The sequence below is a fragment of the Gobio gobio genome (genome assembly GCF_949357685.1).
Source record: "Gobio gobio genome assembly, chromosome: 9".
NCBI classification, from domain to species: Eukaryota; Metazoa; Chordata; class Actinopteri; order Cypriniformes; family Gobionidae; genus Gobio; species Gobio gobio.
This window is the reverse complement of record NC_137115.1, coordinates 13052535-13078308: the sequence shown is the minus strand read 5'-3', so window position 1 is coordinate 13078308 and position 25774 is coordinate 13052535. Positions and strand designations below refer to the sequence as shown.

Below are 25774 nucleotides of genomic sequence, written 5' to 3'. Positions count from 1 at the left end.
TTTCCATTCAGCTGGTTATAGATATGGTAGAAATGTACAAATGTAATTCACCGACAGCATTTGGCAATGAATATCCATGTGGGTTTGCTTAAGTGTTGCACAAGTAATGTTACATAATCTTTTTTTCAAGTAAAGCCGGGCGTACACGGTGCGATTTTTTGCTGTCGTACGAGCTCGCAGACAATTTTTTTCACTCGTACGTTTTCATGCTCGTATGGTTTTACGAGACGAGCCGAGCAGGTTACGAGCACCTCATGACCTCCCGATACTTTTTAAAAAGTTCGGGGAGTTGGCCCGATTTTCAAGTGTATAGGCTGTTCCCTATTGTCAAATCATACACAACCACGTCACAAAGGCTAAATCTATGAGTATTATTATGCTACGAGCAGTGTTGGGGGTAACGCATTACAAGTAACTTGAGTTACATAATCAGATTACTTTTTCAAATAACTAGTAAAGTTACGCATTACTTCTCAAATTTACAACAAAATATAGTTACTTTTTCACATGTATTTGACTGACAGCTCTCCTGTCCCCTTGTTGAGAAAAATTGAGAGTAAGTGCAGAGGTGTTGTGTGTAAACATGAGGGTTATTGTAGTTCTAGACTAAATGTGAGCATTTATTCATCTCACTTGCACTATAAAGATTCAGTATTCCTCAAAATAAATAAAATCAGTCAAATGCAAAATCAGAGTACAATGCAAACCTCCAATAATTAAATGTAAAATAAAACCAATAATTTTATGCATTTAATCTACCTTTATTGACCAATGTCTTGCTGCTGACCTTTGATTCAGTTAAACCATGTTTTTTGTTTGTTTTTATTGGTAAAAAAAATTTCTCCTGCGTCCTATTCTTCCATCATCCAGAATGGCAGCAGAGCAGAGTTGTAGTTGTAATGCTACTGTTCATGTGTGAATTTGCATTTTTACCTCAGCCTGAGGCTTATTTCGATTTTGGTATGAAGAGGTCTTTACATGTGCACAAAAATAGAACTTTTTTGTTATAAAAAAACAAACAAACAAGCAAAGCCCAGGTGAGAAAAAGTAACGCAAAAGTAACGTAACGCCATTACTTTTCTTAAAAAGTAACTAAGTAACTCCATTGGTTTCTTTTTAAGGGAGTAATGCAATATTGTAATGCATTACTTTTCAAAGTAACTTTCCCCAACATTAGCTACAAGTGGCTGCAACCATAGATATACATAATAAAGGCCTTTATTATGTATACGTTATCTATCTATGGCTGCAACCATACAGCGTGCGCATACACTGTCACACACACACACACACACTCACTCACTCACTAATATTTTTTTCTTTCTTTTCCCTATCCGAAGCTGCAACATTGAAAGCTCAGCTCTGTGTTTAGCGCGAAAACTCACGTGATTGCCTCCGCCTCGTCGTGCAGTGTATCAGCTACTTTGATGCGATTAGCAAGTAAACTGACTCCTACCGTGCGCAATATATCACGACCTCCCGAGTGTCCGAGCTCGCACAGTGTATGCCCGCCTTTAACATATTACTTTTAAATTTACAACAAAATATTGCTTTCTTTCTCCCATCTGTGGACTGGTCCCTTTCTTGTCCCCATGTTGGGAGAAATCGTGAGTGGTTCTGTGCCCTGTGGACACATGGTGGTTGTTGTTATAGACGTGCATTTACTCATCTCACATGCACAAAAACCAATTCAGAGTCAGTATTCCTCAAAATGAATAAAAACTGAAATGCAAAATCTGATATTTCACAAACCTGCAATAATTAAATGTTAAATAACAAATACATTTATTAACCAATGTCTTTGCTGCTCCTTTGATGAGCCAATTCAACCATATACTAAGCAAAAATGACTCGATAAGCATCACATTTGTTTGTATTTGTTAGGGCCCGAGCACCGATGGTGTGAGGACACTATTGGAATTGCTCGGTTTTTCTATTCTTCTCTGAAATTAATCACATTCTTGAGGGCCTAAACATGCTCAAAAACTCCTGAACATTTGCACATTCGTCAGAAGTGGCGAAAATGTACATCTGATATGGGATTCAGAATTAGGTTATGGCTCGATAGCGCCACCTACATAATTTCAAGTGCTGTTTGTGCTACGTTTCACATACAAGTATGAAATATGGTAGACACATGTAACAGCCCAATACCTACAAAAAAGTCCCTGTGAGCAAAATCTGAAAACCAACAGGAAGTCAGATATTTTTACAAATTTTGTAGCAGTTTTTGCCATTTCCAGATGTTGTACTTTAACCAACTCATTTAGATTTGATCAGATAAACATCATACTTGGTCAGTCTAATCTTAAGGCCTTAAGATTTTGAGTTTCCCTGAAGGGTGTGTCTGTGGCGGCCTGACAAATTTCAATGTTTCACCATGAAACCGATAAGTGTCCAGGGGCACGTTCAAGCTCAAAACGGTGCACAACGTTTTGCTACGGTTTCCGTGTTGCAAGACATGTTTCCTGGAAACGGTGTGCAACAGGTTTGAGATGCGTTTTCTCTTGTTTGGTGGGTGTGTCAAAAATGTCAGCCCAATCAGCAGCAATGTGTATATAAACCACGCGCTATTAAAGAGACGGCTCGCACAATGGGTCCAAGTAAAGTCATTTACAAATGTGTCCGCTACAGCTCGGTAATACGCAACAATTGAAGATAATAGAAGACATGTTTGTCGTAAGAGTTTTATAGTAAAAATATAGCATATCAACATGTAGTTATTTATATTTTTAGCTTCATTGCAAGGAAAGTTTATTTAGGCTATTTACCAAATGTCATACATGATGGTAATTAAGAGTTTTATATAAAAATGAGAGCAATTAAAACAGTAAGAACTAGAAATAAAATGATTTAAATTTGTAAATCTGGGAACATTCTCTTTTATTCTGGACAGCAAGGACAGTGACTGCATCGAGCGTATTTTGCAGTATTAAGCACAAGGAATGGCCTTCTCAGCTGCCAGTTGCAACTCCTGCGTCATCAGAACAGGGTGTTCAACGCAACACCGTTTTGGTTTAAAAAATGTTTTGCAACGTTTTGTCGGGGCTGAACGCAACCCTTGCCTGAAGACATCTACATGCTAACATTCAGTTAGTCATAGCGCCACCTGTGGGCAACAGGAAATGGCATGCTTTATACTGTAATTCACTCCCTAAAACACATTTAAATATGCCATGAAGTGCCAAACATGCTAGAAACACGTTAAATCATGCAACAGCTGAGTGCTAAAGCATGCTATTATATCGTCATGACACAGGAAGCTGTTGTAACCTCAAACTTCACATGTTTGATAAGAGTCCTGGCCTGAACACATCTGCCACCAACAGGAAGTGACATGTTTAACACTGATGCACTACTAGCAAGCTACCAAAATATGCAATTGAGTACTAAACATGCTAGCAACACTTAGCTGAGTATGCTAAAGCATGATATCGTCATGAAACCAGAAGTTGTTGTAACTCAAGCATACAATGTCCAATCTGCCTCAAACTTCATATGTTTGATAAGTGCCCTGGCCCAAAATGTATTTATTGTCATAGTGCCACCAGCTGGTAGCAGGAAGTGTGGCAAACAAATGACTGATGTAGTCCTCCTATTTTTATATACTTAAATGCATATTGCTCACTGTGCTGTTTTCCTAAAGCCACCGGGTGTGAAGGCCCTTTCATCGCTGCTTGCAGCTTTAATATATTTTATTTTTTATTGCTGAAGTAAGTGTTCTTTTTCCCCCTGCATCCTGTTCCAAAATGGCAGCACAGCTGAAAGGTTTGAGCTGCGACTTCTACTGTACGCGTTTGAATTTGCATTCACTTCAGCCTGACTGAGGCTTATCAATTTCACTTTTGGTGTAAAGGACCTTCATTCTCAAAAAACAAACAAGCAAGCCCTGGTAAGAAAAAGTAACATGATGCATTACATTCCATATAAAGTAACTAAGTAACTTTTTACGGAGTAACACATTACTTTTAAAAGAAACTTTCCTAACCCTGATGTTGGTCAACAAAAAGACTTCAGGACATAAAATACACACTTCACAACTTATTCAGAGAAATAACATTGACTGTGTATGGATTTTAAAATGTGAAGCTTTATTTCCAAGCATAGTGTCGCTCAGAGACAGATGAATGGTAAACCTTGAATTACAGCTCATTATAAACCACCCGCAAATTCATTGCAAAAAAGCTCTATCAACAACACAGCAGGCTGCTGGTTATATACAGGTGCTGGTCATATAATTAGAATAGCATCAAAAAGTTGATTTATTTGACTAATTCCATTCAAAAAGTGAAACTTGTATATTATATTCATTCATTACACACAGAATGATATATTTCAAATGTTTATTTTATTTAATTTTGATGATTATAACTGACTACTAAGGAAAATCTCAAATTCAGTATCTCAGAAAAGTTTCAATATTGAAGACACCTGGTGCCACACTCTAATCAGATAATTAACTCAAAACACCTGCAAAGGCCTTTAAATGGTCTCTCAGTCTAGTTCTGTAGGCTACACAATCATGGGGAAGACTGCTGACTTGACAGTTGTCAGAAAGACGACCATTGACACCTTGCACAAGGAGGGCAAGACACAAAAGGTAATTGCAAAAGAGGCTGGCTGTTCACAGAGCTCTGTGTCCAAGCACATTAATAGAGAGGCGAAGGGAAGGAACATATGTGGTAGAAAAAAGTGTACAAGCAATAGGGATAACCGCACCCTGGAGAGGATTGTGAAACAAAACCCATTTGAAAATGTGGGGAAGATTCACCAAGAGTGGACTGCAGCTGGAGTCAGTGCTTCAAGAACCATTACACACAGACGAATGCAAGACATGGGTTTCAGCTGTCGCACTCCTTGTGTCAAGCCACTCTTGAACAACAGACCACGTCAGAAGCGTCTCGCCTGGGCTAAAGACAAAAAGGACTGGACTGCTGCTGAATGGTCCAAAGTTATGTTCTCTGAGGAAAGTAAATTTTGCATTTCCTTTGGAAATCAGGGTCCCAGAGTCTGGAGGAAGAGAGGAGAGGCACACAATCCAGGTTGCTTGAGGTCCAGTGTAAAGTTTCCACAGTCAATGATGGTTTGGGGTGCCATGTCATCTGCTGGTGTTGGTCCACTCCACTGTTTTCTGAGGTCCAAGGTCAACGCAGCCGTATACCAGGAAGTTTTAAAGCACTTCATGCTTCCTGCTGCTGAACAACTTTATGGAGATGCGGATTTCATTTTCCAACAGGACTTGGCACCTGCACACAGTGCCAAAGCAACCAGTACCTGGTTTAAGGACCATGGTATCCCTGTTCTAAATTGGCCAGCAAACTCACCTGACCTTAACCCCATAGAATATCTATGGGGTATTGTGAAGAGGAAGATGCGATATGCCAGACCCAACAATGCAGAAGAGCTGAAGGCCACTTTCAGAGCAACCTGGGCTCTCATAACACCTGAGCAGTGCCACAGACTGATCGACTCCATGCCACGCCGCATTGCTGCAGTAATTCAGGCAAAAGGAGCCCCAACTAAGGATTGAGTGCTGTACATGCTCATACTTTTCATGTTCATACTTTTCAGTTGGCCAAGATTTCTAAAAATCCTTTCTTTGTATTGGTCTTAAGTAATATTCTAATTTTCTGAAATACTTAATTTGAGATTTCCTTAGTTGTCAGTTATAATCATTAAAATTAAAAGAAATAAACATTTGAAATCTATCAGTCTGTGTGTAATGAATGAATATAATATACAAGTTTGACTTTTTGAATGGAATTAGAGAAACAAATCAACTTTTTGATGATATTCTAAATAAATGACCAGCACCTGTACTTCTATTACAGTCTATGGTTATATAGGAGCAATCGTGTAGTGATTATTTTCACCAATAGTTGGCGCTGCGAGCTACGCTAGACTCATCTTGGTCGCGCGTGTCGCTACTTCATGAAGAACATAACCGAGAGCAGAGAGCAATTATCATCAAATATCAAAAGAAGCCTCGTTATCGCTTTCATTCAAGATGGTAACATGCTAACTATTCATGTTAAATCAGAGTAATACTTGTTTGTATGTGCTTAATAACAGGCCTCAACAGGATGCGGGATTGGTTTGCACCATTTTAAACGTCCCCAAAAGTTCCAGTCACAACGCAGTCATTTCCACACATCTTAACAATATACAAAAAACTAAACAATACACTTGCAACGAATACATTTGCAGAATACACATTCTTTTCGAAATAACAACTAATTAACAAGCCCAATTAAGTATAGTATAGCCATTTTCAAGCACAAACGTAACAAAACATGTTTAAAAAAGTTGTAATTCTGTATAAACAGACTGTGAAAATTAACCTTTTAAATACAATTATAAAATGTCAAAATATGTGTTAAATACTTTTATTTATCAAATCATATTTATGTTGTTTTATTTTGTGTTTTTGTAAAGTCTTTTTTGTTATAATGTTGTTTTAATAGCTTGCTATTTACAATGGTTACTAACTGTTTTATTTATTACTTTTTTGCGGGTGCGATGAATTGTATTCTAAAATCCTAATAATCAAACCAAATCATAATAATTATTAATTTGAATAATAATAATAATATATAGGGAACCCACAATAATAATAATAAAAAAATCATAAGAACATACATTTTTTTATTTTGAACCATTTGAACAGTTTTATGTTAATGCTTATTACATAAAGAAATATATGTTGTGTTCTGTCCGTTACCAGTGTTCAGTAGACACACCCCTTACGCCCGTTTCACACATACTCCGTTTGCAGTGCGTATGCGGTGCGTATTTTTTTCCGTACCCATGTTAACGGATTACAGCTTTCACACTGCGCGCGGATGCTGTCCGTCAGTCCGTTCCAGGTGCGTTGCGTCTGCAGCAGTCCGGCGATCGTTTCCGTACCGAGTCTATTTTTTGCTGTGCTGCACTGCGTAATTAAAGTGACAGCACAATGTTCGCTTTAAAATAAACATGTACTGACACGAAAATCTAGTAATTTTACCACAGATGTATGTCATTTAAAATATAGGCCTACTCTGTTTCAAAGTCAACACATGGCTTTTTTTTCTCGGGTAAAGCAAGGAAACGACACCTTACCTGGCATTTAGGTTAAAAAATTTGAAATAATGAAGAGCACGTACGTTCCTGGAGGTGGAAAAACAAAAAGGTCTTTATGACCTGCTTTTAAAAGGGTTTAAAAACGAAAGAGAAGACGAGAGTCGGCTGTTTCTATTGTAAGTTTCTAATTTAAAATGTTTATAGGCTATAAGTTATATTTCAATGTTTTGTCACTTGTGTGAGCTAAAGTAGGCTATAGGCTATATAAAGTTATATAGGCTATATAAATATAAAGTAATGAATTGAATAAAACGTTGTTTAAATGTACTACGTTAAAACGTGACATCTATGAAAGTGTAAACAAAGAGAATTGCAATTCTGACAAGCCATGTTCAGTAACAACTTTTGGATTTGAAATGAAAATAATAATGAATAAATGCTGTGTTTGTGGTACAACCGCGGATCAGTTGCGTGCTGCAAACGCAGCATATATGAAAGCACAACAGCGCGTGCTGCTCCTGCACCGCATACGCAACGCAACACGCACCGCATACGCACTGCAGACGGAGTATGTGTGAAACGGGCGTTATCCTGCCCGGCCAAAAGACTAAACTTCGAAGGAAGTCCGGTGGCTTCATCGCCTGCTGGCATTTTAGACAGCAATGAGCAATCCAGTCATTTATTATATCAGTGGGAGTAGTGGAATAATGTAAGATTTTTTTCATTGTAAGATTTCATGCCGACTTTAAATTTTGGCGGGCAATTATCGACCACGTGAGCATAATTCGGGTCCTGTGGAGGGAACTCGTGTGTAACGCTTTCCCTGGTGGTCTAGTGGTTAGGATTCGGCGCTCTCACCGCCGCGGCCCGGGTTCGATTCCCGGTCAGGGAATGTGATTTTGTCCTTCAACGATTTAAAGCAGACGTCTGTTCTGCATAACTGTCCAGCACAGATTTTCCACACCAGGGGTTGAATCTTGCCGCTAGACCATACGGGACTTTTTATTGAGAACTAGCAGCAACACAATTGGGCAGGATATCGGCGTCTGACTCCAGATCAAGGTTGCGTCAGGGTCAAAACGCTCTCCAGGGTCACAGCGCTTACAAGCTGTTGGCATTTCTATCCTAGAAGGATGCATGCAATACTTCCAAAGCCTTGTTGCAATCAAAACAAATGTGTGCATATAAACCAACCAACATCCTTCACACATGTTGAACGTTTTATTATTTAATAGGCTACAGTTTCTTGCTAGCATAAGAAAAGTCCTTAAGATATTTGGGACCAAGTACAACCAGAGTTTGCGTTTAAATATTCTAGCAGGTGTAAATGAACACATAAAAATTAGTTTATAAAAAATAAGTTTCAGGATGAATGTGGCCTACCGCAGGGGGTTTCAATGTTTTAGATGCCATGATGGACCCCCTATTATAAGCATCCTCAAAGGACCCCCATCCTAAAATTGAAAAGGCAGCTATATATATTTCACGTTTGTGAAAAATTTATATTATAAATGTGAAAAAAATATTTTGTTTCTATTACATTACATAATTGCATTTTTTCCTACTCACTGTACTGTACTGTTAGATGCCTTTTATTCATTTATTTATTTTATTCAAATTATTTTAATCATTAATTTATGATTTATTTATGATTTGCATTTATTCATTTTTGGTTTTAATTAGTGTATTTATTTATTTAGTTTAATTAATTTTATTTAGTATTTTTATTTATTCATTCATACATTTGTACTGCGCTTTTTACTTTTTTATCAAATGTATTTATTTTTTATTAAAATATGTTTTATGTATGTTGTTACTTATTATTATTTAAATAATATTTTATTCATTTTTAAACAAATTTGTATTTGTTTATTTTTTATTTTAATTTGTTTATTTTGTTAATGTATTCATTTCTTATTTATTTATAGAAGTACTTTTTTTTTATTAATTTATATATATTTTTTATTAAATGTATTTAGTTAGTTAGTTTAGTCTTATGTTTATTTATTTTTTTGTACATTTTTTTGCTTTTCTCTAAACTAATCTTTTCCTCGGACCCCCAGCACCCCTTGTGGCCCCCTCCGGGTCAGAAATGCACCTGTTGCTAAATGTAGCACCAGCACTGACCACACGGCGGCGAAACGGCCACCTACAGCTCTCAATGACTGGAAATAAAACTGCGTCCTGTGGGAGAAGTTGGTAGAAACAGCGAGCATCTTGCATTGGACTATTCAGAAATCCAATATTTCGCATTTTTGTTTTCATATCAGCTGCAAAGACACGGATTGGTGGACAGAAAAGGGGTGAGTGCGTGTATTTTGAGAGCCTGCTTTTGCTCATATGATGCTTGAGGAAATGTGTTTTGATATCAGCTGTCCCCAGCAAAAGTTGATCACGGGAGTGCGAGAAACACAACAGCAATCTGCTTGAAATAAAGCTTTAATTACAAATCCTTTTCAGTGAATTCACAGATTCAGTGAATTAATGTGTATCGATGTGTTCGGAGTTGGACTGATTAACTGCGGTGGTCGCGCTCACTCTGAATACACAGTCACGTGCAAATGATCTCAATATACTATATTTTTTTAGCAAATTAAAGTTGTTTTTTAGGCAGGTATGGATTATAAGATTATTATGGCTTTAACACTACATTTCGCGGTACACACTGTTGATGTCTTGTTGTGACTGAGATGTAACGGGGTCACTGGTACTCGGTGCCTTTTGGACATCATAACAACATTATAAGTTGTTATGTCGCATAAATGTAAATGTAAAAGAAACGTTTGTGTAATCATGAAAGGGTGATGTTAAACATTTGAAAAATTTTAGTCAAGCTCTGGTAAATACATATAAAATAAACCATTTATTAAACAAAATGTCCACCCTGTTAGGGACAAATGAACAACGTATTCTAATTATGGGCATTGTGTAGACATTTTTCGTTTTCAGACACAAATGCCTAAAGTACTACATTATTGTCACTCCAGTAAATGTTCACTGAATTATTAGTATTTTTTTGTGCTATTTTCTTAATGAAATTATTTACAAAAAAGAAAAGAAAGAACAGAGTAGAATAGGTAATAACAGGGTGTAACAACAGAGTGGACAAAATAATAAAAGGGTGGACAAGGTGTATAAAAAATGGAAGGATGGATGATTTTGGATCTCTCACATACAATCAGTTACAACATTACTTTTGTTTGAACTGGATTTTGATAGGAAACATTCGGGATATGATCTCACTCACTTGTCCAAGTTGTTTTCCCTCCAAAAAAAGTGATGACTGCTTTATGATATGGTGTCATTTAACTTTTCCAACTTTTATTTGAAGGGAAATTATTCAAAAATAACAGAGTGGACAACAACTTGAGGGACACACTCAAAACCTTTATCATAATTGTTCAAATAAATGCAATAATTGAAAAGCTCTAAACATTAGAAAGAACCATTACTGATATACCCAACAATGTAAACATTTTGGAAAAATGCATTTGGTATTTATCATGAAAATGGGATACGCAAGCCTGGGGACATAGGAAAAATGGTGATATGGTGGTTAAATATGCTGTAAAATGTGAGAATAAACTTCAATATGCTTAGTGTTCAAATGGTGTTATTTATGACAAGGATAGCTTTAAAATTGATATTGTAATTTTTTTTAAAGACAGTAGTAAGCATATGATATTTACTGGGGACACAAAAGGCACAGAATCCCAGGAAAGATAAATAAAGCAAAATGTTGATCTTGAATTGCATTGATGTTCTCCGATATGGCTAGGAACTATACTCTCATTCCTGCGTAATAATCAAGGAACTTTGCTGTACCATGGGTGCAGCAGGCGCAATAATACAACAATGTGATGACAATAATGTACTAAAACAGAAAAGTTTTTCCTTTGCATTTTTCATGTACAGACGACAATGTTGTAGTTTTGTAAACAAACCCTATGAACCTATAAACTGAACACGAAATAAGCATGCGCATGATGTCACCGTTTTCACAAAATTCACGTTTTTGTAGTTTACACAGAGACGATAATAGTATCGATTTCAAAAACTGTTTGAGGGCCCCAAAATGTCGTGTTTGTGTAAATGAATGGCCAAAACGCATAAAGAATGTTCAGTTTTTAGTTGAAAACGTTGTCATGTAAACGGGCCATTATTTCTAAAAAGTTTAGTTCCACAACTTTGTAGTCTGCATGACCTGTGCGGGTCTTCTGAAGAGGGGGGCCCAATAAGGTCCTCTGTAGCATAGCCTACATTGAGGGGGCCCACCCAAAAAATAAATAGGCTAGCTGTTGGCTCTTTGAATTTTTAGTGAAGGCTGATGGCTGGAAACGGTCTATTTAGCCATGATAGTGTGTGAAGGAATGAGAGAAAGTGTATGTGTATGAGTTATACTTCATGTGCAATATATGAGTTGCTGACATCTTCCACCATTGTTTGTGTCATAAACTTCACAGCAGCTGCAATACTGAAGTCCATAAATAATGAAAAATATATGCTAGCTGTTCATGCAGATTCCTTAATGAGCATATTTAGCAATTTATAATGTTCTATTTTTTTGTGGAGTTTTTGTGTAGTTCAGCACGTCTTCTTGACACTTTTCTGCAGCATCTTCATAATGAAGTAATGTGAATGTAAACATTGCTCTCATGCCAGTGTGTGTGACCCACTTTGCAACAAAACTGTATAAAAGTGTAATACTCAAAAAATCAACGGTTTTCAATGTTCATTTTTGCACAGAAATAAGAAATTAGGGTTGTCACTAACGATTATTTTGGTAATCGAGTAATCAGTCGATTATTTTGCCGATTAATCGAGTCGTTTGATAGTTTTTTGTTGTAATATAGACCTAAGCCTTTAAAATGAATTAAAATACATATATAATAGCAATGTGTAAATAATATTTGTCTCAAATAAAGTATCAAAAGCAAGTAATCATATGGATTTATAGAACAACACCGTTAAAATATAATATACATAATATAAACAATTATCTAATGTACATTATGTATTATAACAAATACCTGCAGAGGGCGCCAATGGCCTAGTGTTGTTACACTTTACAGCAGATTAAATGATAGAAATGCTACAGCCATTGTAATTTCTTGAACAAGAGTATGTGGACATCAAAACGAGGGTTTTAAACTTAAATTTTTTATCACGATGAACAACAGATTGCATATTTAGAAAGATATTGATGTATTCTTTTGTGCTGGCATTAGGGTTGTGCGATGTGGACAAATGTTTTTTTATCAAAATGTTTTATCAATATCGTTTTAATCACGATTTTAAAGCAATATTTCCTTACACATATACTTGTGTGTATAATTTTTTTTGGAAGCTGGCGTTATTGCTTTATTACATCATCTCTCTTTTTTGGTCGTTATCCTGCCCTGAAATCACCTTTCTTCCATGTCGTAATGGTAAACAGACTCTGTTCTGCTCTTGCTCTAGATTAAAGGCGGGGTATAAAGGCGGAGTTTTTTACACTGTTAAAGACTTGGATTCCCATGCTAAACATGGCCAAAGTTTCCAAAAATAAGTTGGACGTTTGATGGAGTATTTTTGGTCCTTCCGGTTTCTCACAAGTTTCGGAAAGTTTTCTTTCGAGTATGGGCATATGTGACGTCAACAAGAATTTAGAGCTTATTTTAGAGGGATTTTCCTTGTACGGGCCCTACGGGCACTTCTCCCAGAAGGGCGCACGCGCACACGTCGACTAGAGCGAGAGAAGCAAAAGCACGCCCAGGAAGTCGTCGGCTGCACGGCTCAGGTCACAGGACTTCACAAAATCAACCTTTTTTTTTTTTAGTTGTCAGGGCAAGGCAACCCTGTTCAGCTTCCTAAAGAACCCAGCGTTAAGGGGACAGTGGATGGAGTTTGTTTTTTCCAGATCAGCAACGGAGTTGTGCAAGTGTTTTTGTTGCACATCAAGTAAACAATCAAGTAAAAACACTGCGCTCAAGTTACAATCATTTCAAAAACTTGTCTCGAGACCTTGCGTTTTTCCCCATTCCCCATTACACAAGCCGCTAAGCAAATACAGTTACAGTACAAACCACATAGAGACGTCCTGCTGTAGTCGTTGTTGCTGCTGCTCCGCTTCAATTTCAGCCCCCGGATCAGATTCTGGATCATATATGTATGGCTGAATCTGATTGATAGCCATCGTTTATTTAGGACAATGTTTTTTTCCACGTTTTCTAAGGATGTCATACTTTTCAGAGGCTCTCAACGCAATAGCTGCGCACGCTCGTGGCTCTTTAGCTCAGCCCACACGATATGCCTCCAGCTGCTTGGTTTTATTTTATTTTACTCCGTACATATCTGTCTTTTATAAATATGATAAAACTAAAGACTTTTTGGAGATTTGAAGGATGCAATACTACTCTATTGGTACTCAAGATTGACATGAGATGGACATAAACTGTGTGTGATACCCCCCCTTTAAGGCGTACTGCATTCAGATTGCAAAACTACTGTTCACATGTCGCGTCTTTTGCTTGCTCAAGTTTGTTATTTTAAATTTAGCGCGTACGTTTTTTTAGATGAAAACGTAACTTTTCAGAATGCCACAAGCGCTTCACCCTCTCCGTAACAACATTGAAAGCTTAGCCAAAATGGATGAACTGCTGATGATAGCTGTACTGTTTTTTCCCCTTATCTTCATAAATATATCTAGTTGCAGAGCAAGGGCTGGAAATCCATTCATCCGTTGCTGAATCTTTCTCGTCTTCATGGAGAACACGACTCATGATTGCTTAGTCAAGTCAAGTCAAGTCAAGTCAACTTTATTTATATAGCGCTTTTAACAATACAGATTGTTTCAAAGCAGCTTTACAGTGTTAAACAGGAAAATAATGCAGCATAATTTTATTCAGCCGTCTAGCCATTCTGAAGAAAAAATGTCATCAGTTAATTTCAATTATCATACAGTGACAGTGTGGGCTTTAGATCAGTAATTAGAGCAGTAATTTAGTTTATATGGTTAATTTAGTTTAATAATTAGATTTATTCCGATATTTAGTTGAAAAATGTAGAAAAATTTAGTGGGAATGGCAGACACCACTGTCGTTTTTGAAAAGAGAAGAAAGCGGCACGGCTGGCGTTTTCCACGCGTGGATGGTGTGTGTGTTTGTGTGTGTGGGGGTGATTTGCAATTTACAAATCACGCATGCTCATAACGAGATTTTACACCCTAGTTGGCGCAGGTTTATTCATGATTTACCTTACAAATCTGATGAAATGACACGTCCCCAGATGAATGCTATAAGCAACCCAAACTTGCAGCATATATGCAGAGATGGTGTTTGAGATGTGAATAATTAAAGCGCATATAAACCCGCAAGGCATATATTCATTTCATTGAATTGCAGCCTTTGTCAATTCACAATACCACTATGCTATGTTGGAGCTAAACTCTGCAGCACAGTGGCCCTCCAGGAGGTGAAACACCCCTAAAAGCTGCCCATGAAGAGGAAACAACCCTGGTGGAATGGCAAGTTATGGTCCCAGACATGGGTTGCAGAGCCTTCTTGTAGGTCAAAGCAATAACCTCAACACTTTCAAGGATTTCCACATACGATTTCTGCCCTCCAAAGGTTCAAAAAGAGACTAACAAATAGACTCCATAACCAGAGGTAAGTTCCACACTGGAGAACAAGGTTCTCGAGCGCGAGCAGGATTGAAGCGACTTACACCTTAAAAAAAAAAAAAAAATCAAACTAGGCTGTGGAAGTCCAGAGAAGAACAGGTGAATGATATGCAGAAATGGCTGATACATGGAGGTTGCTTTTCCACTGTTTAAAAGACCCTGCAGGAAGCAGTTCACAGTGCCCTAGCAAGGAGTTGGTCCCAGAGGCCAGACCCATAACTGTAGACAGGCTGAATCTAGAGGACAAAAACGACCGTCCAGCTGCCTGGGATAGCAGATCCCTCCTGAAAGGAAGTTGCTTCAGTTTGCCCACCAACAAGGTTAGGAGCGAGGGAAACCATGGTTTGGACAGCCACCGAGGTGCTATCAGAAGTACCCTGTTTCTGCCCTGAGCAATCCTGTGAAGTGTCTCCCATAACAGAGAAATCAGAGGAAAAGCTTTCAGAAAATTGGCTAACCGTGTGACAGTGCATTCTGCCCCAATGGACTGGATGCTTCCATCTGGGCAAACCACAGCAGACAGCGAGTTGCGTTTAAGCAAGTAGAAGCAAATAGATCTACTTCCACCATACCGAATTCCTGCCAGATATCCTGAACTACATCTGGGAGGAGCCTCCACTCACCCGGATGTATCCAATTCCTGGACAGAGCTTCTGCCACCTGATTGACTACCCCTGGCAGATAAGCAGCCCTCAGTGACGCAAACTGTGGAAGTGACCAGGTGAGGATATTGTGAGTGAGCCGCAAAAAGCTCTCCTACTTTATGTCCCCCTGGTAGTTCAGATTGAAAACTGTTGGCGTGTTGTCCAAACATACAAGCACGTGGTGACCCGCCAGAACCGGAAGGGTATGTCTTAAGGCCAGAAAAACTTCACGCATCTATTTGCCACTGATACGCTGTGGTTTTTAATGTCAAGTAAGCCACACGTATGTAACAGTGGCGTGCCCAGTCTATTCTTTGACCTAAAACTTTGACTTTTCGCAACATTCTGAAGTAGCCTATTAAAAACATTCATATATCTCATGCCGTTGCGATACGCTTAACGCGATATGTACATTTGTGATATTTCGATAATTGCAATATATCGTGCAGCCCTAATTCACGCCATGGCACAATTACTGTAGTCTTGAGATGACAGCATATGACATTCTATTTGGAGCTGTTCAAGGCCTGGGAATTAGCCTATTCATTACTTTGGCAACACTATTAATGTCTAAATGAATCTGCAGTGGTCAGGTGGTACTCGTAGAACATTTTGTTTAGGGTTTCATGACCCTTTAAAGTGACAGCAGCCCCATAACTGCTGCAGTCTGTGTCCTTAATGTTAATTTAAACAACCAAAGACAAAGAGAAAATTACTTGCAGCTCTTCAGTAGATTTCATAGGATGACTTTCTGTTGATAAAGACTGTTTTTTTTATTTTTTTATTATTATTATTTATTTCACAGGAAAGACATATTTGTTAAGCTCTAAAGCCCCGTTTCCACCAAAATTACCTGGAACAATTGTCCCAGGAACTTTTTTCCCAGGAACTGATTTGAAAAAAATTCAACTCCGCCCATATTAGCTGATCCGATTCCTATGCACTCAATTGGCAACTCTCAAACAGGGTGCCTTACAGTTCAGTCTGCCTGCTTGGCTGCTTCTGCTGCACGCTGCTTTGCAACCCACCTCCACCCCAGCTCCTCCTTAAACTGTGTTTAACTTTATCAATGTCATACTGTTGCCATTGATGCATACTCTGTTCTAAAGGGGGGATTTAGCTTAGGGCTGGGCGATAAAACGATAACCATATGTATCGCGATGGACACGTAATCGATATCAATAAAAAATGCGTTTGATAAAATGTTTGATTATTTATTTTTTTTCTTCGTCGGAAGAAACAGAGGTTGCGAAGCAAGTTTGGTTGCATGAACAAAGGCACTCACTCTGTGGTAACCAAGCAACATAGGGAGTGACAGGCTAACAGCCAATCAGGTAACTCTATCATGTTTAGTTGCGCCATATCGTTGTCTTGTGTTGGATTCATTCTTCAGTAACAGAACCGGCGTGGAGTGATAAGTGGAAAATGAGTGCCGCAGCGAGCGAGGAAACTGTTGATAAAACAGGAAAACAAGTGTGCTCGCCAGTATGGCAGTTTTTTGGATTTTTTTAAGTCTGACTGTCGTCCCCACCAAGACTGGTCAGCGTGAGCCTCCGCTGACAGCACACGCGCCTCATTCGTTTGGGCTATTCTTAACTTTGGCTGAATCCGAAATCGCCCCCTAAACCCTCAATCACTATTCCCTACTTTAGTCCACTGATACAGTTCACGTGAAGGAGTGAATGAAAACAAGTGTGTGAATTCGGACAGGCGCTGTGTGTACGTCGGCTGTACACTTGTTATTGCGGTGCAATGTGGGATAGAATCATAGACAGTAAAAGAAATGGACACTGCGCAGCCTCAGACCGAGCTTGACGACGTAGATGTGACGTGAGCAACCTGTCTGACAGTTGTATGTCTTCTAGTAGTTGTGCAAAGTGAATTCTGAATCACCGAATCTTGTAGAGACAGAAAGAGTGAGCAGGAGCAACTTTTGATGAATGAAGCAGGATTTGCGACATCTCTATCGGAGTTTATACCTCCACGTCCCCCTGATTGCCTCATAGAAAGTAAAAGATTGCCTGCAGCTTTTCCTTGGGTCTATACGGTACAGCGCGACGGAGTCTCGTGGTTATGACGCAATCGTTAGCCTATATTTTACAAAAACAGCTTCAACGGGGCGATAGTGTAAGATAGAGCTGCAACTAACGATAATTTTTTCTGTCGACTAATCTAACGATTATTTTTTCGATTAGTCGACTAATCTAACGATTATTTTTCCGGATTAATCTTATTATTCTTTTTTACTGATTATTGTATTTCAAAGAGGGTAGTGAATTTGTATATTATTTTAACATGAAATCAATGAATGATGACAATATTAATTGTATTTCAGGAAGGGTAGTGTACATAGTATGCCATTTTATAATGAAATATATGAACACAAGAAGCTTTTTAAACATAATATATAATGATACTATTCATCATAAAATGTATACAGAGTAGGCCTAATTAGGAAAAGTTGTTTACTATAGTAGTTGAGTATGATTTACTTATTGATTTGTGTCAATAGTAAACGAAAATGCACTTGTATTTATCTGCAAAAGGTTCACATACAGGAACTTTCAGCATAGTTTTAATGTATAACTAGTCGTCTGTTTTGAAGATACATGTGCATAAACAACGACTAAAGCTGCCAGAAGTTTTTGCCCAAACTTCAAAGACACATTTAAATGATTAAAGCTAGAGGCATATCTTAACTTTAATGTTACTTTAATCATGCAAACTACCTATATACAGCATGTTATTATGCATATGTGTTTGGGACAGAGGGGAACCGGGTCGCATTAACAGGAGATATATGCAGCCCATAATAAATAAAAGCACGAGACGTACTGGGGTCGGAGAAGAACCCCGGAAAATGTGACCGTCTGTTGCAATACACGTGCCACGGTTCAGCTGCGCGAGAGAACACTGGCAGCAGAGTTGCCAGGTTTTCACAACAAAACCCACCCATTCGTTAATCAAAACTAGCCCAAAACAAGCCCAATCGCGTTTCGGTGAGGTTCTCTGGTAAACATCGCGTTCGGGGGGTTAAATATGTGTGGTTTTTTTGCAGGGCTGCCTGCAAAAATTCTCATTCCCGGGGCTAAATATCACATAGTTGGGATCGCTTCAACCCGCGGACATGAGACACAGCCCGCGGCAACAGTGTAGAAGTAGCCCAATTCCGCGGAAAAAACGCGGACTTGGCAACACTGATTAGCAGTGTGAAAGCTCCCGCTCTCTACGCGCACAGCTTCTGCTCTGCCACCGCGTGCAGTGTGAAACCGGCTTTACAGAGCGAACAAAGCACAGTTTTATTCGGCTTCTGTTTAAAGTACTCCCACACTTTTGAATGTCGTGGTCTGGCTTTATATGATAAATGATCATTTTCACTATGCCGGGAGCAGAAGCTGCCATTATTCTAGATCTTCTGTTCCATTCTAGAACGTAAATAATGTGCGGCCGACGCGTCGACGCATTTCACGAACGTCGACGTATTTTCGTAGTCATCGACGACGTCGACGCGTCGTTGCAGCCCTAGTGTAAGATACAAGGTAATAGAGCCTTTTATACATTGTCGTGTTTGTTTAGAAATAAACAATGGATGAATGGAGTCTTTAAACGCCTCAGATGTAAAGATATTCGCTGTCAAAGTGAGGCCAAAATGAATGGGAGTCAATGGGATGCTAACAGCAGGTGATAGCTTGGTTAGCAATGGCTGCCCCTATGGAAGGTACGCTTTCCGGGGGCTGGATTACCCCCTTGGTTAGAATGAGTGCACTCAATAACGTCCACTATGGTTTCGGACACCACTACAAATGGCTGTCCCCTCAAATAATGCCCTATTTAAGGGTATGGGTGCAATTTTGGATTCAACCTTTGAAACTACATGGAGTGGTTCTCTGGATCAGTGCCTTATGACAAAGCATCTAAACGGTAACCGTTACAAAGAAATAACGCAGGTACTGCAAGAGATAATTGTTAAGTGTTCATTGTGATTTTAGACTTTTGAATTATTTGAGTGTTTTCCATGGTTGTATTGACATTTCTGCCTTTATAACTGAGTTGATTATAATCAGAGGAAGGTTAAGTTTAAAATAAAAATGTTAAAATGTAAAATATATTTCTCCTGGTCCTTATTTTAAATGGGTCATAAAACATATCAATAATTATCGATATCGACCAATATGAAACACTTATATCGTGATACAGTTTTCAGCCATATCTCCCAGCCCTAATTTAGCTGCCCTCCCAGTTTAAAAAATGGGAGGTTGTCCCCAGAATCTGCTGCTGTTCCCTGTCTTGGCTTTTCATGGAGCTTATGAAAAGGATGGGGAATTTAGAACAGAGCCATATCGCCAAATATATATTTTTGCAAAATATGCCAATAAAAATTTGACTAAAAGTTTGTCTATGGTGTTTTTGACCTGACTGAAATAAACTTAATAAAGCCTGAACCTAATTATCGGTCCATCGGCCGTATTTTTTAAACTCCATTGTTGATTTGAATAGCAAACAATTCTTACTGCACGCACCGTTACAGACTTTTAGGTTGAAATAAAATGCCGAACTCAACCAATCAACATGTTCAGCGCCCAAGTCCCACCCCCGAAAGTTCCTGAACTTTAAAAAAGTACCACCTCGCAAACAGGGCTGTTTTGAGGGGGAAATCTTTACCTGAAACTTTATTTAGACCCTGGTTCCTGCGGTCGAAACACACAAGAGTACCACCCCAAAGTCCCTAGTTCTTGGGGAAAGTTCCTGCGGTGGAAACGCGGCTTAAGCTATTCGTCTCCTCCAAAGCCCCGTTTCCACCAAAATTACCCAGAACAATTTGTACCAGGAACTTTTTTTACAGGAACTTTTTTTCCTCCAGACCTGCTACTGTCTGTGTTTCCACTGCGGTCTAAAGTACCGTGAAGATTAGGCAAATTAGTCCGGTGATGTTGGACTGCGCGGGACTGTTCCTCCCAGTCACCGACGGACAGTAATAATTTTTGCGCGACACTGTCTGCAACAATAACAAGTGGAGGAGATTCAAGCAGCGCTGCTTTTGCTGGTTATGTATTTGTTTACTAAATATGTAATTAACAAAATGGCGGAAAAGAGACGAGCACTGATACTAAAGCGTATTCTGAAAGCTTGTAAAGCTAGATTTAAAATAAGACAACGCATGTTATTATCAGCTATTACGGACATTGACCGTGCGATTGCTGAGACGAACACGCGCCATCGGACAGAAAGAGCAAGACTGATATTTACTGAATGCAGAACGAACAGCGCAAAAGACTTTTAAAAATGCCGGTTGAAATAAAATGCTGCGAGAGCTCAAACAATCAGCATGTTCAGCGCCCAAGTCCCACCCCCAAAGTTCCTGAGCTTTGAAAAAGTACTACCTCACGAGCAGGGACTTTCGGAGTGGGAAATATTTACCCGGAACTTCATTTACAACCCGGTTCCTGCGGTCGAAACACACCGAGTACCACCCCAAAGTTCCTAGTTCCTGGGGAAAGTTCCTCCGGTGGAAACACGGCTTATGAGAGGGAATGCAATACGTTGCACATTGCTTACCAGTAAATAAAGACCTGTCAATTCATGATTTATTTCTCGTCTCTTAATATGCATTGTTGCTAAGAAAAGTTAAATAAATAATACTACATGATAAATAGAAGGCTTCAAATAGGCCCTGTGACTGGTATCGGCTTCCAGTTTTTTTTGATTGGCCCAAAAAATCCCCCAACATACAATATCTTATTTTTTCTTTTGATTTTGGGTGAAATGTGAGTTAGGATAAAAGTTGGTACAACATCCAACTTGTCTTAAATCCCCAAAGGTAAGGGTTTATGGATTTATTGGGTACAACACGAACAAGCAGTTCGGATGACCTCAGCTACAGTTCTGCTCCAAATATCTGACCTTGAGGGGTGTAATTTCAAGGATGTCTATCTGACGGGCTGCATTGTTTTGATTGTGATGGCGAAGGAATGTATGAATGGGCACTTTGCTCCCACCCTCATCCCCTGCCACACAAAGCCTCTCTTTGACCGTGAGCCTGGAGGGAAACCCACTCCCACCCTGTCTGGGGCAGCATACACAAACCTTGTGTTATGAACAGACTCTGTGGTGTGTGTTTGGCTGTGGAGAGAAGGGCGGGATGGAGAGAGACCGGGTGAACAGGTATAGGGATGATCATAAGGATGTTCTTTTATCTGCTCTTGGCAGCCTGAGAGTCTCCATATGGGGGCTGTGATCAACAGGTTAACGCAGTGGAGGAGGAGGAGGGCTAGAATACAAAAGACTCAATGTTAAACTCTGTCAATCTCTCTCCCCCAAAGAAAAGACTGGTTACATTTAGTTAGTGATCTTTATAAAGGTCAAACTCCCAAGCAATCCATGGTCCTTAACATGACATGCTCTGCCTTTCTACATTTTCTGAACTAAAAATGTTTTTCCTCTGGCTATGCGTAATGATTGCTAACTTTCTAGGGAGTTGCTAGGTGGTAGTTAGGGTGGTATTTAGGGGCCGGTTCTGGGTGGTATTTAGGGTCCGGCTGTGGGTGTTTTTTGGGGGCCATTGCACCATCTTTGTGTAAGTTTCAACTTCTGCACTACTAAATATTTTTTTCATTAGGGATGGGCATTTTTGTCAATTTCTCATTTCGATCATCGATAGGTCTCAAAAACGAGTACTCGAGTACTCGGGGCGCGGCATGTGCAGGGGGCGGGGCATGTCCGTCATTGAGATAATGAAAACTGTTATGAAAATGGTTGTTGACAAATACAAACGTGACATGAAAACAGGTATATGAAAACATGAACATATAAAACAAAAAAATAACTGCTAGATTATGATGCATAAATGTCTTTGAAAAAGAAACATCTTAATAAAATGACCGTCTCAAATAACCAAGTCAGTATACTGCTACAAGTATATATATTGCCTTTGAGCTGAAACTGTGAAATAACACCACCCTGCATAGCTTGCTAGCTGGTTAATAAACTCAACCAAACGCACCCTATATCAATATTAATATGAAGATTATTATGAACCTATTACGACACAAATCAACACAAAAGGACGTGAATGCGCACGTGAACTTCAGCGTGCTAGATTTTACAGGCGAAGGGTTTGAAACGGAACATTTTGAATGCGCTCTTCCCACAACGCTGATACACGGACAACGAAAGCACACAGAAACAACATTTTATTAAAATCGTGTTCTCATTATAATGCTTTGACAGATTGACTCTGCACATCATGCACTTCATTTTATTATTCATGACCGAAGCGTTTACAGACATCACTGCACGTTTTCGAACTCATAACGAAAAACAACTTTAAATAAACTACTGTTAAAAAATACGAGAACAGTATAGTAGTGCTGCATTACTAATATCAATGATTCTGAGAAAGAAATAGCTAAAAAGAATATGGGCCCTATCTTGCACCCAGCGCAATTGACTTTGTACACCGACGCATGTGTCATTCCTATTTTGCACCCGCGCAAAGCGCGCTTTTCCCTCCACAGAAGCACGTCGCTAAACTAGTGAATGAACTTGCGCTCCCTGGGCGGTTCAGCGCAAAAAAGGAGGCGTGTTCCGGCGCAAACAATCCCTGGTGCTATTTTGCTGTTCCATTAAACAATTGCGCCACTGACCAGAAAAAACCTAGTCTAAAGTCAGTGGCGCGTTGCGCGTTGTTCATTATGCTATTTTAAGGGCGCATGCTTGACCATAATGTATAGCGTGCACAACGCGCATACACTTTGCTCATGTAATGCACAGATGCAACAGTTATTTTTGCAAATCATAAATTGTTACACTAAAAAAATATTAACACATGAGATGACGGAAATCATTGTGGTGTGCCACGAAGATGTGAAAAAATAGGCATAAATCTAGCTTACAAATGATTCAGGCTAATTGTAATAATTAAGGATAAGACCTGTTTGCCCAATAGTGGCAAGACATATGTATATAAGGACATCTGACAAATTGGTTTGTCCGTCAAGAACCAGGAAAAAAAATTGACTGAAAAAACTGAAAGACTGAAAAAAAAAAGACTGTGAAATCACATTTACCATAATGTACAACATTACAACTTCACTTCTCTGTCTTTCACTGCTCTTACAAGAACATCAGTCTCCTTGGCTGTGAACCGCTCCTGGCGTGCGCCTGGTAAATACGCCATAATAATAGCAATCCATAATGGAACTTGCGCACCTGCTTTTAAAGGGAATGTTGGATGACGCTCGGATTGGTTTATTCACGTTACGCCCAAACCACACCTATGAATAATGAAGCTACTTCAGACCAACCCCTTTTAGATTTGCGCCGGGAGCAAGAGCCATTTATCCCGCCGGGAAAATAGCAACAGCGCCGAGACCCGCCCACAAAGTTACTTGCGCTTCGCGCTTTGACACTTGCGTTTCAGATCGTTAAAATAGGGCCCTATGACTCTAAACCATCATGTCGAGCATGAAATATGCGTTTGAGCTGAAACTGAAGAGAATGAACAACAGCCGGTATAACGGCAGCGCTTTGCTAGCTTATTAAGCTCAACCAAACGCTTCTTATATTAGATTAATCAGATAGACAACATAAAAGTAATCTTACAATGTGCATCTGCAGAAAAGGACGCGAATGCGCACATGAACTTCACGCGCTAGTCTGAGTGTTCTCGCTAGTTTCTCTATGGATCAGCTGATACACGGGGAACTAAGCACAGAGCATTTACAGCATATATGTCCATCGTGTTCTCAATATAATGCTATGTAGGCTATGACAGATTGGCGCTGCACATCTTGCACTAACCATTCAATGATCACAGTGATTCCAGACATCACTGCAGTGCACGCCTCAGTTTCACTTTATTTCGCCGCGATCTGGAGGCGTGCTGTATAACGCTAACCAATCAGACCTCCGGTACTGCGCAAAACGACGCAATAACCAATAAAAAAAAGAGACAAATATTTTTTTTTCAGGGCGATCATCGTTCTCATGATCGATGATCGCTGTCACGTTCGAGTACTCGATTACTCGACCACTGTTGCCCATCCCTAGGTTAAACTTAGCTGAAGTGTAACTCTATACATATATCTATTGAGTACCTCTATACACAAGCCCATGCTTTACCTGACAAACTTATTCTTTAGATATACAGTTATATAATTATGCTGATATAAAGGTCCAGTTTTTCCTGTTTTTTTTAAACTTTGATTGTGTTTACAGTGTGCAATATAACATGTGTTCATGTTTCGCGTGTAAAAATACAAAGTATTTTTCACACAATGTACTTATCTGTATACGGCTGTTTTCACTGTCCTAAAAACGCCTCGATGATTTCCTTATTCTATGAAGTCCCTCCTTTAGAAATACGTAACGATTTCTGATTGTGCCAGCGGTTCCCGTGTTGTGATTCGACAGCAGCTTAGCGCACGTTGCCCGGAAAGGTCACGCCTTTTACCATAACGGGGAGATGCATGTGCTCAAAGTACAGCCCCTGAAGGCCAAACAAAGGTGATTTGACTCCGGTATGAAAATAACAGCGTCTGGACGACATGGCGACAAACACACTCTACAAACGCAACCTAACGCAACACTTCCTCTTCTCCACGTGGGAGAGCAACAAGACCACGCCCCCTTTTTTGCGTATTCTTGTGGGCGGAGGTTAGTCAACAAACTGTTCTACTGACGTCATTAAAGCAGGATGTACAGGGATGTAGTCCAAACCGGCCGTTCGCTGTAGGCTTTGAAAGGGAACTTCAGTTAAATAAAATATATCGCTTGGCATTGAACTTTGAGCTTTATAATTTTACAGGTATTATTTATGCTCTAACAGCAACATTACACACTAACTAAAGTTTGAAAAATGGGATCACGAAGAACAGGACCTTTAAGAGAGAGAACTTTGTGAATAAATTACTTTTCAACATGAACTGATCTATACATGCCTTCAGTCTAATTAATAGTTTATATTTTTTAGCAAGTTAAAGGCCTTTTAGTACAGTTCTAAAACGTCCCCCTTCAGGTTGTGTTTCACGTGTCCTTTTGCTGTGAAATCTTTAATGATTTAGAAAGTACATTTTAGAATAACTTTTATAACTTTTAGTTGATTACCCATATATATAAATATATATTTATTTTACCATCAAATATACATTAGGCTTTTGAGGAACATTTTCTTGTACATCTCTCAATAAGCATTAATTGTATTGCATTGCATATGTTTTGTTCCCCACAATAAAAACCAAAGAACTTTGATCATAAAACTAAAGCGTTTAAATATAATCTTACTAATACATATTATTGGGAAACATAGCGTGAAAACTGATAAATGCATTTTATGTAATATGAGCCATAAAAGCCTGATGTTTTAAGTATGATACTCAACGAAAAACAATTGCAAATTATTATTATTTTT

The 25774-nt window shown here is 39.0% G+C and overlaps 1 protein-coding gene across 1 annotated transcript in view; it reads left to right on the top strand.

The window, feature by feature from the left end:
- The first annotated feature begins 9205 nt into the window (after nt 1–9205).
- The window catches only part of veph1 (ventricular zone expressed PH domain-containing 1), a 178747-nt gene continuing 162178 nt past the window's right edge, over nt 9206–25774 (top strand). The window contains exon 1 of the mRNA XM_079825943.1: nt 9206–9365. The gene's annotated coding sequence lies outside the window, so the exon portion shown is untranslated. The remainder of the gene's footprint in view (nt 9366–25774) is intronic.